At 45.4% G+C, this 17,605-nt stretch overlaps 1 protein-coding gene across 14 annotated transcripts in view; it reads right to left on the bottom strand.

The window, feature by feature from the left end:
* NCALD (neurocalcin delta) overlaps positions 1-14,633 on the bottom strand; it is a 471,461-nt gene extending 456,828 nt beyond the window's left edge. For 7 of the 14 annotated variants that reach the window (XM_078353435.1, XM_078353442.1, XM_078353432.1 and 4 more), the window contains exon 1: positions 14,030-14,089. The gene's annotated coding sequence lies outside the window, so the exon portion shown is untranslated. Of the gene's footprint in view, positions 1-13,890; positions 14,090-14,347 lie in introns of those variants that run through there. The other 7 variants (XM_078353439.1, XM_078353446.1, XM_078353438.1 and 4 more) reach the window with 4 other exon arrangements.
* Between the last annotated feature and the right edge of the window lie 2,972 nt (positions 14,634-17,605).

The following is a 17,605-nucleotide window of genomic DNA, read 5'->3' as shown; positions in this document are numbered from 1 at the left end:
AATAAAGCATTGTCTACAAAGATTGCAGAATGAAACATAAAATGTTTGAGACGTGTGGTTAAATGAAAATAATAATTTTAAAAAGATAAATCTGACTATGTAACTAAGAAAAAATATCTCTATGCTAAGTAATGAAAAGAAATACTCCAAGCGACCTTTGAATATTTGGAATAAGGGTAATTCTTTCTTCTTTTTAATCTTCTATATTGTGCATATTTTATTTTATAATACCTTACTTGTACAATTGTGGGGGCAATGGCACAGAGGGAACAGCACCAGAGGTCCGGGTAACATATTCTTTAAATGTCTTCCTGTTGCTTTCCCAAGAAACGTCAGAGGTTAGAATGGACTTCTGGTTCTCACTGCTTGTCCTTTGGCCTGGCATGGAAATGGTCATCATGTCCTCCAAAGGGTGAGGTGGTGGGAAATCAACATCATCGACTTCCCACATCCCCAGCCTCCACTTCCAACAACTGAGAAAATTTAGATCATATGTCTAAAGAGACATGGTGTGTGTGTGTGTGTGTGTGTGTGTGGTGTGCACATATGTGTGTGAGTGTTGCTTCCTCTCTCCTTCCCCTATCCTCAAGGACAGCAAGACAAACTCCAGAGAAATGGTGCAACAATCCGCCTTTAAAAATACAACAACAATGTAAAAGAGTGACAACCAAAGGAACCCCAGCCAGAACAATACCCCAATACTAAAGAGTTTTAAATAACGACACATTAAGTCCATCTCTTCTCTCAAACTTGCCATATAATCCCAATTACTCATCTCAGATCTCTACCTGTAGTATTTAAAGCCCTATCTCAAGGAATTAGGCTAAACATTTCCCCTTCAAGCACATGCAACAGTCAGATAAATGTTCAAAATCTCTTACATAACACTACAGTTATGTATCACACACAAATGATACATATATCTTCACAAACATCTTTATGTAAAAACAGGGGAAGAAAAGACCCCAAATATTAACTCTGGCTGACTTTGAACATTTGAATTACGGGTGATAACACTACAGTTATGTTCCTAAAACTCCTGGGGTAAACTAGAAATTTTAATTTCAATAAATACACCCAAGGATGTTTGCCACTGAAAGAAATTCTCTGAAATGTTTATAAAAAACAAAAACATTTTAGTAAAGAAAATAATGAACTCTCTAATTTATCTCTTTAGGAAATTTGAATATTTGTAATATCTTGTATGAGATTATTTTCTGAAAGGTAGGGCGCACCTGTGCCTTTGATATTGAGAAGAGCGGCAGCAGCACTTCTATTCCTGAGATGCTGCCTCTTCTCCTTGCTTGCGTTACTCTACTTAACCCTCTCAACCTTCACAACAGCATAAGGCAGATACTACTATTGCTTCCATTGTCACCTGAAGATACAAGCTCCAGGGGGCCTCACAGCTAAATAAGTGACCATACTAAGGCCAAAACCGGATTAATCCACCTCCAGAGGGGATGTACTTTTTCCACTGGAAAACTACAGATTGCCTCCACATTCTTCTCTTATACCAAAAATATCCCTTGCCTAAGCTCGTTTCAGACAAACTGTGATTTAAAAGAAAAAATGGTATCAACTAACCAAATTGGCTATCAATACACATCTAGCTTTGTGAATGAAGAAGACACCAAATGACTATATCAATTTTCAAAAAAGTTATCCAGTCCCCAAATCAGAACCACAGGAAGAAAGCTGCTATAGTTTAAACACGGTTGTTTGCCTCCACCAAATCTTATGTTGAAATCTGATCCCCATTGCTGGAGGTGGGACCTAACGGAAGGTGCCTGGGTCATGGGGAGGTGGGTCCCTCATGAACAGATTCATGCCCTCCCTGGGTGGAGGAGGGAGGTGAGTGAGTTCTCACTCTATTAGTTCAGTGGAGAGCTGATTATTAAAAGCCTGGCACCTCCTCTTCTCTTGCTTCCTCTCTGGTCATGTGATGTCTGCACATTGCAGCTTCCCTTCACTTTCCATCATTAATGGAAGCAGCCTGCGGCTCTCAACAGATGCCCAATCTTGAATTTTTCCAGACATCAGAATTATGAGCCAAATAAACCTTTTTCCTTTTTCTTTCTTTATTTTTCTTTTGAGATAGAGCCTCACTCTGTCGCCCAGGCTGGAACACAGTGGTGCAATCTCAGCTCACTGCAACCTCCGCCTCCGGGGTTCAAGCAATTCTCCTGCCTCAGCCTCCCGAGTAGCTGGGATTATAGGCATGTGCCACCACACCCAGCTAATTTTTTGTATTTTTAATATAGACAGAGCTTCACCATGTTGGCCAGGCTGGTCAAACTCCTGACCTCTGATCCACTCGTCTTGGCCTCCCAAAGTGCTGGGATTATAGGAGTGAGCCACAACACCTGGCCCATAACCTTTTTTTCTTTATAAATTACCCAGTCTCAGGTACTCCATTCTAGCAATGCAAAACGGACTAAGACAGAAGCTATGCATGCCCTTCAGACAATGGAAACAGAAAAAAAAAAATAAACCAACTAAATGGTCTAGAGGAGAAAAATAAAGGTATAGACAGGCCTAAAAATAGTTTCTACCTTATCTCTGTTTTAATTATAGCAGATTAGCACATATTCTCTTGGAAATGTCGCCCAGGCAACCAGAAATACAAAGACAAAGATGTTCCAAAAAATATATGAATATAAATCTATTTTTGCCATCTTTTGAGCATAAATGATCACTATTGCAAGAAAGACAATAATTAGGAGATTATCTTTTTTTAAAAGTAGGCACAGGAGAAAGTTTCTAAATAGGTATCTAGTGTAAAGTAGGGTAAGAAAGTATAAAAGTAGCTCTCTATCTGATAAGAGGCCCTGGCCCATTGCTTCAAATTCAGGCCAACAATCTATTAGGCATATTAAACATATTTTTCCCTGTGTTTTTCAAATCTCATGTTTTTATCTCATAAACCAGGGGCAGACTAATACAAAATATGGCAAGCTGGCAAATTTTAAACATGTATTTTGAAAACTGCCTTAAGTCTCACTTAAGTAGAATAATTATGTTTCTGTTTACCTGGCTTGCCTAGGACAGTCCCCATTTGTGCCTGCTGTTTTGCTGTAATCACTGGAAAGCACTTCCCTTTCACTCTCAGAAATGTCCTGATGTGAACAATAAACTATATAGTCCTCTTATATTTAGCCAAGAAATATTTCTTGGCCAGTTAGGATGTGTTACCTACTGGGTTGGGCACTTAAGTTTGTTTAGATTTGTTTTAAAAAGATATATAAGAGAGGAGCAATTTCAGAACAATCTAGTTGAAAAGACAGAAGTAACACCCCGAACATCAGTGAATCACTGAAAACTTGATCATCATTGGTGTAGTCGGCCCCTTAGTTCAGATCAGAGAAAAGTAGTGAGTGAATCCCCATGGAGGGGGTCACTCCACGGAACTAATGCTAAAAGCAACAATTCTTCTTGAGCACTTACTGCATGCCAGGCACTATGATCAGCATGACGCCCACATGATCTCACTTCATGCTCAAAACAGCCCTGTAAGTGAAAGTCTGTCTCACCCATTTTATGAATAAGATGACCTGCCCAAAGTCAGGCCAGAGAATGCTAATGTCTAGCTCTCAAACACATGTTCTCCACCACTGTAGATGTGGATGTACTGCCTTCTGATTGCCCATCCCTACCAGGAGCTGGCCCAGCCAGCAGCTTCTCTCTTTCTGCCCTGCAGCAGAGCAAGATGTGGCCAAACTCTGACCAAGGGTTACCAAATCAGTGAAAGCCCAACCAGTAAACTAAAGAGGCTGCTCTTGCATCCTAAGGAGGAGTCCCATTGAAGACGCTATTGGGAAGAAAATCATAAAGGGGTTCAGGAATGCAGTGAAGGATGATATGACTCTAAGACTAGTAATAGCAGGAACCCATGATCACCCTAGCCCTGAAGATGCAAGGGAAGGAAGTGGCTAAAGGAACCCACAGAGGGTGGCGATATGGAGAGAGCAGCTGGCAGCCGCTGTGATCTTTAGCATACACACACCAAGCTGCAGCGTGCAACCCAGCAGAGGGACAGGGGAATCAATACCCTACCTCACTCTCCTCCCACCCTCCCATCCCCTGCTGATTCCTGGCCAAATTATACCAGAAGTCAAAAGAAAAGGTGGTTATTGGCGCCAGTGGTAGAGATCGCCTCTTGGGGCACAGAGCCAGGTGGAGAAGGGAGACATGGACATGGAAGGGCCAACGGGAGATATTCAGGCCGCTTCCTGCCCTTGCCCTGAAGAAGAGCTGTGCTCCGATCAAGGCAGAGGAAACTGCCTGGCCACTCTTTGGGAGTTAAAGTGCCAGGTAGGCAAAAGGACACCATACTCAGCATATATGCAAAGCCAGGGCCCGTTTCATGGGCATATGACCTGTGCCATCACACAAACCCCATGCTCAGCAGGGCCCCATGATGGCATCAATCCTCCGCTAGCACCATCTTGAAATCCTTAATTTTCTTAAACAAAGTTCCCACACTCATTTTGCTCTGAGCCCCACAAATTATATGGCTGGTCCCCTGTAAGGCAAACCTTTCCTTCAAGTAGTGAGACTAAATTCTGTATCACAGTATTCCGACACACAGCTCAAAGCAAAAGGATCCAAAGTTAATATTAACCAGAGTAACAATGATACAGTAGGATAGGTAACATGAAGGAGCATTTTACCTTTTTTTCTTTCCTTCCTCTCTTTAGAAGTCAAACTGTAAAGCAGCTGAGAAACCAAAATTAGCTGCCCCCTAGAGAGAAACAGACCTTAATTACAACTGCCTCTCCATAGCACAGACTGAATGGATTTTGGCTCTTTCCCAGTTAATGCGATCAATGCAGACAATAAAAGAGAATAATTGCTGCCCTGGAGTGGACTTTTCTGACAGAACTCATTTGATGGGCAGCAGTCATCGAATTCGCCAGGCCACTGCCAAAGCCACTCTTCACCCCGCCCTATGTGCCCCATGTACACAGGCCCTAGTTTGGGGCTCACTGTTGAAAATACATAAATAAAAGACCCACTGATGCACCAATGACATTCACAAACAATATTTGTAGTGGATGCTTCCGGAAGCATGGGCTGAGAGACTTGAGTCTCTACTACTTCTGCTTCCCTTTCACGAAAGACTCCAACATCCTTAGCCTTCCTCTGAGGAATATTTCTAAAAGCATCTGGGAAAGCGTCAGGTGAGAAGAGAAGGTTCAGTGGCAGCTCTTTTTCCCATTCATTTCCTTCAATGCCATCCGCAAAGCGAAGCCTGGGAAACTTTTAGCTGAGACGGGGATCAAACTGACTTTTGACAGTCTCTTTCACTCACCCCATTATTTCAGAAATAAAGGATGGTAGGTTTTAAGTGTTTGTTTATTTTGTTGTTTAAAGTTAGAATAAAATTCCAAATGATCAAATCAAAAGCATTTGGAAAACCTCTACTACCTAGAATCCAGGCAGTAAATCCAATCTAGGAGCACCATAACAGAGTCAGAGATTCGAGAGCTGCCATGTACAGTACTGAGCTCTGTCATGGGTCGAATGATGGTGACCCCCTAAAAAAGGTACGTCCAAGACTTTTGTTTTTGTGTGTGTGGGGGGGGTGCTGGTGGTGTTTTGAGACAAGGTCTCGCTCTGTCACCCAGGCTGAAGTGTAGTGGCATCAACATGACTCACTGCCGCCTCTACCTCCCAGGCTCAAGAGATTCTCCCACCAAAGTCCAGCCTTCCAAGTAGCTGGAACCACAGGTGCAAGCCAAGAGGCCTAATTTTTATCTTATTTTAATTTTTATTATTATTGTAGAGACAGAGTCTCACCTTGTTGGCCAGGCTGGTCTTGAACTCCTGGGCTCAAGCAGTCTTCCTGCCTCAGCCTCTCAAAGTGCTGGGATTACAGACGTGAGCCACCATGCCCACCATAACCAAGCTTTAACCCTTGGAATCAGTGAATATGACCTTATTTGGAAAAAGGGTCTTTGCAGATGTGATAAAGGATCTTGAAATAAAATCATTCTGGATCATGCAGGTGGGTTCTAAATGCAATGACAAATGTCTTCATAAAAGATGCACAGAGGAGAGACACACAGAGAAGAGCAGGAGGCAATGTGACCTGGAGCACAGCTCGAGTGATACAACCTATGTTCAAGAACTCTGCAGCTATCAGAAGCCAAAAGAAGCAAGGGATGAATTCTCCCAGAGAACCCCTGCAGGAAGCGCGGCCCTGCCAGCATCTCAGCCTCTGGAGCTGTGAGAGAATAAATACCTCTTTCATTAAGCCACCATTCTGTGGTCATTTGTTTCAGCAGCCACAGGAAACTAATACAAGCTCACAGCCCATTTCTCAACTGTGGCCTCAGTTTCCCAGTCTCCAGCCTTCCAAAGCAGCCCCATTCTGTGTTCACAGTGGATCTAGTTCTGGCCCCAGATGAGTCTAATCCCTTTCCCTCAGTGTAGGGCTTCCATGCCTGTGAAGAAAAGAATATAAAACTCCCACAGAGTGATTCCAGGCCAGATAGTCTCAGCTACTGTTCTTGGCATCTGCCAGCTCATGAGAAATCCCCTTAACTTGTACCAGCCAGGGCAGCACAGAGGGAACTATCCTCTCCCTTACTTTGAACAGTGTTCTCTTATTGCAGCCCAAGGTCTCACTAACGTTTAAACAGCCAGGAGACACTATCAACTCCGTTGGCACTTTCAACTAAAAAAAATAATAAAAGTTACATCTTTTTCACATGTAGCAAATGTGATTCAAGGACGTGTTGTCACTCCCATCAAGTATATGGAAAATATTATTTTTAATCTAAACATAATAAATCAGGTATGAAATATGCCTGTGAAGTATATTATTTTGTTTTTGTAAAAAGTAGGGGATCTGAGCAGGCACCCACACCCCCTATTGACAGCCAAGCCAAGTTGGTACACATCAGATTATTTCCAACCACCTTGCCATGTGTGTGCCTATGCAACAATCCTGCATGATCAGCACATGTACCCCAGCACCTAAAGTACAATTTAAAAAACAAAGAATCAAAACACACAGATTGGGGAAAACGTAACTGTCCAGACCCAGCTGCACAGACAGAAGAAATGTGCTGATGATTTCTGAACCTGTACTAGCTCCCAATGTTGGGTAAATCACTCAACCTCTCAGTGCCTCAGTTCACTTACCTGTAAAGTGGGGATAATTAGAACACTTCTTGGAGTCAGCTGCTCCCTCCCTGCACCTCCAGACCCTCCCTCCTCCTTTCTATGGACTACAAGATAGTCCCACATCAATAGATTTTCTTGCTGTCTGGCTTCTGGCTAGTTTGGACAATTTGCAAGCACCAGCAACAGACCAGAGGGTGGAAGAGAATGGTTAGGGCCATATTCACCTGCATGCCTCCCCACCAGGCCACAATAGGCAGTAGTCATATTCCTCTACTGAAAACCACAGCTCCTGCCAGCAGCCCTGTCCCCTGACCCATTCCAGAAACTGCTCTCTCACCTCATGCTTTCGGAGCTGGGCAGTGAAGGCTTCCATGCCTTGCTGGCCACTTCTGGTGAGATCCCCGACCTTGCCCACACCTTTGTTAACAGTCCCTTCATTAACTTTCCTCAGTTAGTCCCTTCTGAGCAGTTCATCTGCCTCCTTATGGGACGCTGGAGGAGGAATCCTTCATAGGATTGATCAGAACGAATCAATACTTGAACCACCTTTCAGCCTTAGCTATCATTAGGGCTATTGCTAGCAACAGTGGTCAACTTCTCTGAGGAATCTTGGGCCGTGAGTTCTCTCAGTGCCGTCTTTACCTTTCCTCCCCAAGCTCAATACCATTTACTAGTGATATACATGATATTTTCAGTTGTGCAGATGTGGAGAAAACTATTACATTCTCTCATCTAAATAATTAAGATAACTTTTCTGCTGCTTTCCCCGTCTCCCCTCCTTCTCTAATGTCCAAACCTTCTGATCACGCCATTATCACAGGCAACAAATATCCAGTGGTTCTCCAAGACCCTAGAATGAAGTTTAAACTCTACTACTATTTCTCACGATTCAATTCCAACCTGCCTTCAAGACTGTGTTCTACCTTTCACACCTACTAGGATGGCTATTATATTAAAAGAAAAAACAGAAAATAACAAGTGTTGATGGAATCCTTGTGTATTGCTGGTCGGTATGTTAAATGGTACCACTGTGGAAAACAATGGATGTTCCTCCCAAAATTAAACACAGAATTGCCATATAACTCAGCAATTCCACTTCTGGGTATACACCCAAAAGAACTGAAAACAGGAACTTGAACATATCACTGTACACTCATATTCACAGTGGTGTTTTCACAATAGACAAAAGATAGAAATAAACCAAATGTCCATCGACAGATGCATGGATAAACAAAGCGTGGTACATACATGGAACATTATTCAATCTTAAAAAGGAAAGAAACTCTGCCCGTGTTACAACATGGATGACCTCTGGGGACATTACAATAAATAAAATAAGCCAGTCACAAAAAAGACAAATACCATTTATATGAGGTACCTAGAGTAGTCGATTCATAGAGACAGAAAGTAGAACAGTGGTTGCCAGAGGTTGGAAGGGAGGAGGAAATAAGAAGTTTGTGTTTAGTGGCAACAGAGTTTCAGCTGGGGAAGATGAAGAAGTTCTGGAGATGGACAGTGGTGATGGTTGCATAATAATGTGAATGTGCTTAATGTCACTGAACTGTACACTTAAGAATGGTTAAAATGGGCCGGGCGCGATGGTTCATGCCTGTAATCCCAGCACTTTGGGAGGCCAAGGCGGGTGGATAAAGAAGTCAAGGGATCGAGAGCATCCTGGCCAATATGGTAAAACCCCGTATCTACTAAAAATACAAAAATTAGCCTGGTGTGGTGGCACACGCCTGTAATCCAGCTACTTAGGAGGCTGAGGCAGGAGAATTACTTGAACCCCAGAGGCAGAGGTTGCAGTGAGCTGAGATGACACCACTGAACTCCAGTCTGGGCAACAGAGCGAGACTCTGTCTCAAAAAAAGAAGGATTAAAATGGTAAATTTTATGTTGTGTTTATTTAACCACAGTTTTTTAAAAGGATGTATTCAAAAAATATTTATTGCTTGCCTATGGCACAAAGCACTGTACTGGGGCTGCCTCAGGAAGCAAAATGCAAGGCTACCATCACCTGGAAGGGAGCTCAGCTCCTGCACATTCCGCCACCTGCTCCAGATTCTAGTCAATCCCTTCCCTAATTATATCTTGCACTTTCATGTTGGAATATAAATTCTTAAAGATGGGACAAGATCTTATTCAGACTGTATCCCTACAACCTAACAGAATGCTGAGCATGTAGAGACTACTCAAGAATTACTGGTCAAATAGGTGAGTAAAAATCCAGGCAGAGGCCAGGTTGCAGTGGTTCACACCTGTAATCCCAGCACTTTGGGAGGCCGAAGAGGGCAGATCACAAGGTCAGGAGATCAAGACCATCCTGGCCAACATGGTGAAACCCCGTCTATACTAAAAACACAAAAATTAGCCAGGCATGGTGGTGTGCACCTGTAGTCCCAGTTAACTCAGGAGGCTGAGGCAGGAGAATCGCTTGAATGCAGGAGGCAGAGGCTACCGTGAGCTGAGATCGTACCACTGCACTCCAGCCTGGGCAACAGAGTGAGACTCTGTCTCAACAACAACAAAAAAAAATCAGGCAAAGAAATCTATGTCATTTTTCTCATATCTTCTAGCTAGTCAGAACATAACATTTCTTGAAGTTATATAGCTATATTTGTATTAATAGAAGGGCGAGAGCTTCACACTAAACTTACTAAACTCACTTGAAATATTCTGTTCACAAGTAATTCTACTAAGTGTGTGAATTGTGGATTTCAGATCAGAACTCCACTGTTTACTAGCCATGTGACCTTGAGCAAGTTAGTGCATGCCACTAAGGCTGTTTCCCTTCTCTATGAAGAGGGAATGCTAACAGTCCTATAGTGAACATCGGTGGTTTTCCAATCCAAAATCTGTGGGCTCATCTCATCTATGACAATATGACAATGTTCTGCTGGAGAAACACCCCTGCTGCTACTTCTTAGCCTATAAGGATGAAACATGTGACATGTGACCAAGCCCAAGCCTAGTAACATGTGGCACCCTGGTCACAGGAAGAGACACAAGACCCCATCAATGCTGATGAGCCAGAGTAAGTCACTGTGAGCAATGCGGCGATGGCGACTCACTTTCTGGCTGGATTTAAAGCCCAAACTATGTAAGGTCTGGAGCTCTTCCAGCCATCCCGCAATGGGATGGGACCTCAATGAGATGGCACTAAAAATGGTGCCGACTCCATGAAAGCAAACTGACAAAAATAGAGAAATGAGGTCCTGCTAACAATGCTTAAGGCCTGAATCAGGCCACAGCTGAAATGTCTCCCTCTGGACTGAGGAGTTATCAGAGTCAAATAACATTTCTTTTTTGTGAAAACAGTTTGAATGCTGGGGCTCCTGACACTTGCAACAGAATTGAATCCTAAGTAAAATGCCTCCTGAAAAGCTATTATAAAGGTTAAATGAGGAACCCCATGTAAAGCAGGGCACATAGTCCACACTCAATAAATAGCAACTATCAGTGTTAACTGCGGTGATTGCTCTTTGTTACGGTAGAAAGCTCCTGCCATCCAGGGACTTTCAACTCATGTGCTCTATCCCTGATTTCTGTCTTCATTATCCGCAAATGATATTCTCTAGGGAGGAATGGTGAGGACTATTTCCTAATCCCAGTCCCTCGCAGACAGACATCACCAGCTGACCACAGCACACTTTCTTACTGAGCCCAGATCAAGCTTTGGATTCCTATTCCGTCCAGCTTTCCAGGCAGCCACTACCAATCAGATGACATGCAAAATGAAACCAATTTGTCTCAGCTTCACCGCAACAGTTAGCAAAGTTTTTCTATAAAGGACTGAGTAGTAAGTATGTTAGACATGATCTCTATCACAAATTCTTCTCCACGTTTTGTTATGTTGTGTTGTGTTTACAACCCTTTAAAAATATAAAGCGCATTCTTTGCTCTCTCAGTTGTACAAAAATTCCTGCTCTAGAGCTTTGAAACCAGACTCTAGGGCGGCCTCAGGGAAGCAGACACCTTCCTATCTTCCTGTGCAGGGATACGGGGATCCCAGGGGACCTTGGAGTGGGTGCCCAAGTCAGAAAAGCACCCAGTGAACATACTGAGTGTCAGAAAAGGAACAGAAGAGCTTTGCTGACAGGAGGTTTCCTGTTGTCATACCAACACCAGGCAATCTGAACTTCACACTCCGAGAGATGCTATGATTCAAGGAAAAGCTACAAATCCATGTGTGCTATGAACTTCACCTCTGCCTCCAGAACCAAATTCACGGCACAACGCTTTCAAAAAATTGGACCTCCATCCCCTACAGCCACATCTGAGATGGCCAACCTTTTTATGAGCGAAGGAAGGAAAGAGAAGGGTTCGGATTGTTACACTTCTTCATTGTTAGTCTGCTCCTCACCATTAAAAAGACACCCCTGAAGAAGTTTCAAGATAGTATGCCACATTTCTTTTGACCAACTCTTGATTCCTCAGTATTTCCCAAGGTTTTTTATTGTAGAGTGTTAGATCTAAAGCTTGGTTTGGTTCTCCTCTCTATTATTCTCTGTGTTTGATTCTGGCATTGGTGAAAAGAACTGAATTTTGTTTGACTGATGTTCATTTATTCATTCAACAAACATGTACCTACAATCAGAATCCATCTCTCAAGGCACTTGCAGATAGGAAGACAGATACATAGATAACAGTGCAGAAGGATGTAAGGGCTATATGCGGAGTAGCATGGCAGCATGAAGCAGAGCCACCTCAATCAGCTGGGAGGGGGAGTGCCACGCAGCCTGCTGGAAGGCAGTGTCGCAGCAGCTGAGCTGGAAAGAATGCATAGGAGTTGACCAGACAACTGGTGGGGAGTTGACAGATGCTGAGAGGAAGGGTGGGGAGATGATAGATACTGAGACTCAGTGGCTTGAGTAGGGCTACACTGGGGGCGTGAGGCGGGGTTGGGGAGGCTTGGGAGATGAGGTTAATGAAGAGAGAAGGGTGGGCCATGAAAATCCTTGGAGTCTGAATTCTATCCTCAAAACCACAGAAAACCTCTAAAGGAAATTAAGCAGAATGACTGGCTTCGATTTTTGTTTTCAGAATGAGTGTCTACAGTTTGGAGAATGGACTGGAGTAAGATGATCCTGATTGGGAGCAACAAGCTCAAAAGCAATTGAAACAATTCAGACAAGAAGTGCTGGGAATATGAACCAAGTTAGTGGCAGCGGAACTGAGACAAGAGGGCGTCCAGCCACAATGACAAAAATAATAAGAGCTCACATTTATGCAGCACTTACAAGGCATGATGCTTAGTGCTTTCTGGGCATTAACTCATTCTACCTTCACAGTAGCCCTGAGATAGCTTTGTTATCTATTATCAACCTCATGCCTCAGCTCAGAAAACACAGAAGAGGATTAAGTAAGGACCCCAAGATCCAGGAGCTATTAGTGAATGAACCACACAGCTCAAACCTGGCTCTCTGGCTACAGAGCCCACACTCCTAATGTCCATATTGGCAACTGTCCTAGCACAGCTGTAGACAGAGGGTCTTCAGGACAGAGCACTGAGTGGTTGAGACACGGGAGATTCTAGGACAACTTCCAGGGATCTGGCTTAGGTAGGAAAACATGTGAATTTCAGTTTCTTGAGCCTCCTCCCCTGAAGCTCCTCCCTAGATCTGTCCTTCCCCTCCGTCCACTGCAAGCACCCACACTCCACCATCACACCACACCCCCTCTCCTTTGCAGTCTTTGCATTCCTGCCTTTGGCCATAAAACACAGGGATTTCCCAGTTGAAGTGAAAAACCTCACAAGCATTTCCAATTAGGTCTGAGAAACCCCTGACAGCCAACCCTGCTCTTGGTAATACAGTGGCTTAGGTCTATTATTTTCAAATCAGCCAGAACTGGGAAAACTTTGAGCGAGCGAGCTTGTGTGGTTTTCTTCGGTGAGAGTGAGACCTTGGCAGCCTACTTCTGTGTTTCACTTGCCCTACGGAACAGAACACCGACCTTCTTGCGGGGCCAGTGTGTAAGCACAGAAGCCCACATAGCTGCCTCCGACAGACCGGCAGGAAAAAACTGACCCTGGCAGCAGCTCTGCAGAGAACCAAATGGCATTCCTTCTCCCTGCACAAAAGTTAAAGCAAGCATCTGCAGCATTAAAAAAAAAAAAAAAAAACACTTGTGTATTTCCTGCGGACAGGGAGACCTCCTGCCCCTCCCGGGCTGATACAACCCACTTTGCACATCCTGCTTCTCTGGGAGCTAAAAATAAATCGGTATGCACTGAAAAACACTCAAACACAACTCCCCAGCACACCCTTCCCGAGTCCTCGAGGGCAAGAGGCACGAATCTATCAGGTCCTGAGTCCAAAATGCAAACCATTTCCTTGTCCGGGTTCAACCAGCGCCTTTCGGCCGCTCCCTCGGCCCCTTCCCCAGACGCCCACGCCCCGCACCAGCCTCCTGCGGCCTCTCCCGGCCGACTCCCCAGGCCCGGGATCCGGAGGGTGCGCTGGCCCCGGGCCCTGGCCCCGGGGCGGGATGCTCCAGATGTCCCCGGGCCGCCGAGCTCACCAACGCCCCCTTCCGCCCCGCGCGCCCCATCCCGCTGGCCCCGCGCGCCTCTGAGCCGCCCTCTGCAAAGTTGCCATCTCCTTTTCTGCCTCCCACCCTCGGGGTCTGTGATTTTGTTTTGTTTTCCCTCAGAGGGACTGCGGGAATGACAGAGGAACTGACAGGGTGAACTGCACCCGGGAGGAAGCTGCGGGAACCAGGTTCCCAGGACCGCGCGCTCCTCGAACCCACCCCTGCGTCCGCAGCGCCCCAAGCGCGCGGGTCCCCCCAGCAGCCGCTCGCGACGCCGCCGCCCCCGGCACACCCGCCCCGGCTGCAACTCCGACTCCGCTCTGGCTCCGGAGAAGCGGAGGGGGGCGCTGCGACTCACCGCCTCGGCGGCTCCCGGCGTCTGTGTCGCGGCGGGCTCGGCGGCGGCAGCAGCGGCAGCGCCTTCCCTCCGCCCGCCTCCCCCTGGACAGCGCCGCCGCCAGCCGCGCCCCCCTCCCCAGCCTCGCTCGCCGCCTCCCTCCTCGCGGCCGCAGACCCCTCTCGACTGCAGCCCCGCAGCCTCTCCGGGGTGGGCTGGACCGCGGGGGTGAGGGGAGCCAAGCTGAGGCGCGGGGTTTGCAGGTGCAGTGGACGCCCCCGCCTTGCCCTGGTGCAGCGGCCGGGCGTGTCCCCACTGTGCCCCTTCGCCCTAGCTCACCGCCCAGGCCTCCAGTCAACCTGCACTGGTACTTTACAAGGGGTGCCATCTGTTTGCCTGCTCGCGTCGTGGGAGGTCAGATTCAACCTACAGCACCTCCTTCGAAGCTTCAGCTTGAGTGGGGGCCTGGGGTCCCTGCTCTCCTGCAGTGAAGTTCAAGGCAGCCTTGCAAGGCGGTTGGAAAGCTCAGGTGGCCTCCTTTGGATTCATTATGCCCACAAGGTGGGAGGGGGCTGCTTTTGTCTAACCAGTTTCTTCTCTATCCAGAGCCTCCTGTAAACTGTCTAGGGAAGGCTAAAAAAAAAATTCCGGAGGAAGACATCTAAGGGACCCTCTCCTGCCTCCTCTTCCTCCCCCGAAATTTTTCATCTCCTGTGGAGATGAGAATCAAAATGTCTTGTCAATTCATTCACCCAATATTTAGCGAGTGCCTGCTGACTGCCAGCACCTGTTTCTTGTCTTGCTGTGTCATCCACTCATGGCCTCTCAAAAGCCACTGTCATTAACTCCTTGTGCTTGTCAACCCAGGTGACATTTCCAGAACCCGAAGAAGGTCTCAACAGCAACTCAACTTCATTAGTTCAAAAAGTTGCTGGTTAAAAATAGCAAGGCAGCAAAGGCACCCTGACCTGACTTTCCTTGTTGTAATGATTGCAAAATCTTTTAACATGACTGGTTATAGAAAGGACAGTTACTGAGGTCCAGACAGCTGCCTACTCTGATTTAAACATCAAGTAAAAGGTTCGTCTAACCAAAAACACCCTTTCCTAGTTCAACTGGTTGCCTTCAATTGAAAAACAAAATTTATCTGAGAGGCCATTAAACCACTATCAAATACTAAAACCTTTGCTTGCATTGGATTAGCAGATTAGCCCAGCATTTCCCTTCCAGGCCACACTGAGGACCAGGGAGAGAAATGCGAGGCTAACCTGCTGACCCAATGCAAGCAAAGGTTTGCACTGGAAGGTTGGGATTTTTTGACTTTAGGTTTTTTTCTTTTTTCTTATACTAGGCCCCACCCCAAGAGAGTCTAATTGTCAAAAAATCCAAGGTTCAGGGGTGTCCAGCTTTGTATGGGCAGTTTTTTCACATGAGCCCCAGGAGATTCTGATGTACCTCCAGAATTGGAAACCACTGGGGGATTAGCCAATCATCAAGCAGGGCCTAAGGCAATGGGACCCAAAAACCACAAAGTTCTGATGCAGCGAAAGGTCTGCACAGGTGTTGCAAAGTCAAATATCCCTAAGGGATAAAAGCGAGTGACAAAGAGGTGAGGTGACTTCAGTGGTTATACAGGGACAAACTGAGAAGGGCACGATGGCCCTGAAAAAGGCAGCCTGGTTTTTCTGTGTGGTGAATAAAGGTCCAGTGTGGCCATCAAGTTGGGGTATTTTAGTTTAGTTTAGTTTTGTTTTGTTCCCCCAGCCCCCAAGAGAGCCAGAAGTCCATGTTTAATGTAAACTCTTCTAATTTTAAAATGTCAGTAACTTATTTTAAAAATAGGCCGGGTGCGGTGGCTCACGCCTGTGATCCCAGCACTTCGGGAGACTGAGGCGAGTGGATCACGAGGTCAGGAGATCAAGACAATCCTGGTTGACACGATGAAACCCCATCTCTACTAAAAATCCAAAAAATTAGCCAGGTGTGGCAGTGTGTGCCTGTAGTCTCAGCTACTCAGGAGGCTGAGGCAGGAGGATCACTTGCACCCAGGAGGCGGAGGTTGCAGTGAGCTGAGATAGTGCTACTGTACTCCAGCTTGGGCGACAGAACGAGACTCTGTCTCAAAACACACACACACACACACACACACACACACACACACACACACACTGTGCTCTATAAGCCAAGAAAAAAAGAATTTGTAGGCCACAAGTGGTCCCCTCGTCATCAGTTCATCACCTGTGGTCTGGATAGACTGCGTAGAAAGCAATTAGGAAGACGGCAGTGCTTGGGGTGGGATTCCTTGGAGAGGGAGGTGATTTTAAAGTCCACTTCATCTACTTTTTTAGTGATGTGACTTTTCTTTATGATCTCTACTGTTAAAGAAAAAAAGAAACAAACAGTTTTACTGAGGTGTAATTTACACATCATACTACTCAAAGTATGCAATTTAATATTTTTTGCATATGCACAGTTAGTTGTACAAAGCATTACCATAACCGATTTTGGAACTGATTTTCATCACCCCAAAAAGAAATCCCATACCCGTTAGCACTCACTCCCTTCTTTCCCCAACCCCCAACTTCCAGTGACCACTTACCTATTTTCTCTATATATCGATTTGCCAATTCTGGACACTTTCTATGAATGGACTCACACAGTGTGAGGATTTGTGACTGGCTTCTTTCACTCAGCATAGTGTTTTCAAGGCTCCTCCATGTTGTAGTATACATCAGTACTTTGTTCCTCTTTCTGAACATATAAGATTTCATTGTATAGCTCTATCACATTTTGCTTATCCATTTATCAGTTGACAGACATTTAGGTTGTTTCACCTTTACTATTATGGGTAATGCTATTGTGAACATTTGTGTACCAGTTTTTGTGTGGATGTACATTTTCATTTCTCTTGGTTATATACCTAGCAGTAAAATTGCCAAATTACATGATAACTCCATGTTGAACATTTTTTTTTAATTTTTTATTGGATTATAGGTTTTGGGGTACATGAGCAGAGCATGAAAGACAGGTACACACATGGCAGTGTGCTTTGCTTTTCTTCTCCCCTTCACCCACATTTGGCATTTCTCCCCAGGCTATCCCTCCCCACCTCCCCCTCCCACTGGCCCTCCCCTTTTCCCCCCAATAGACCCCAGTGTTTAGTACTCCCCTCCCTGTGTCCATGTGTTCTCATTTTTCATCACCCACCTATGAGTGAGAATATGCGGTGTTTCATTTTCTGTTCTTGTACATTTTGAGGAGTTGCCATACCTTTTCCCAAAGCTACTGTACCATTCTACATTCCCACCAGCAGTATGTGAAGGTTCCAAATTTCTTCCATATCCTCACCAACACTTGTTAATTGCCACTGAAAAAAATTATACCATCCCAGTGGGGGTACAGTGATACCGTTTTTTTTTCTAGTTTTACTTTAAGTTCCAGGATACATGTGCAAACTGTGCAGGTTTGTTACACAGGTATACATGTGACACGGTGGTTGGCTGCACCTATCAACCCATCAATTAGGTATTTGTACTAATGCTCTTTCTCCCCTTGCCCCCACCCCCGACAGGCCCCGGTGTGTGTTGTTCCCTCCCT

This window comes from Callithrix jacchus, chromosome 16 (genome assembly GCF_049354715.1).
Source record: "Callithrix jacchus isolate 240 chromosome 16, calJac240_pri, whole genome shotgun sequence".
In the NCBI taxonomy this organism is placed as follows: Eukaryota; Metazoa; Chordata; class Mammalia; order Primates; family Cebidae; genus Callithrix; species Callithrix jacchus.
The sequence above is the reverse complement of the archived record's forward strand: the minus strand, read 5'-3'. Positions and strand labels throughout refer to the sequence as shown.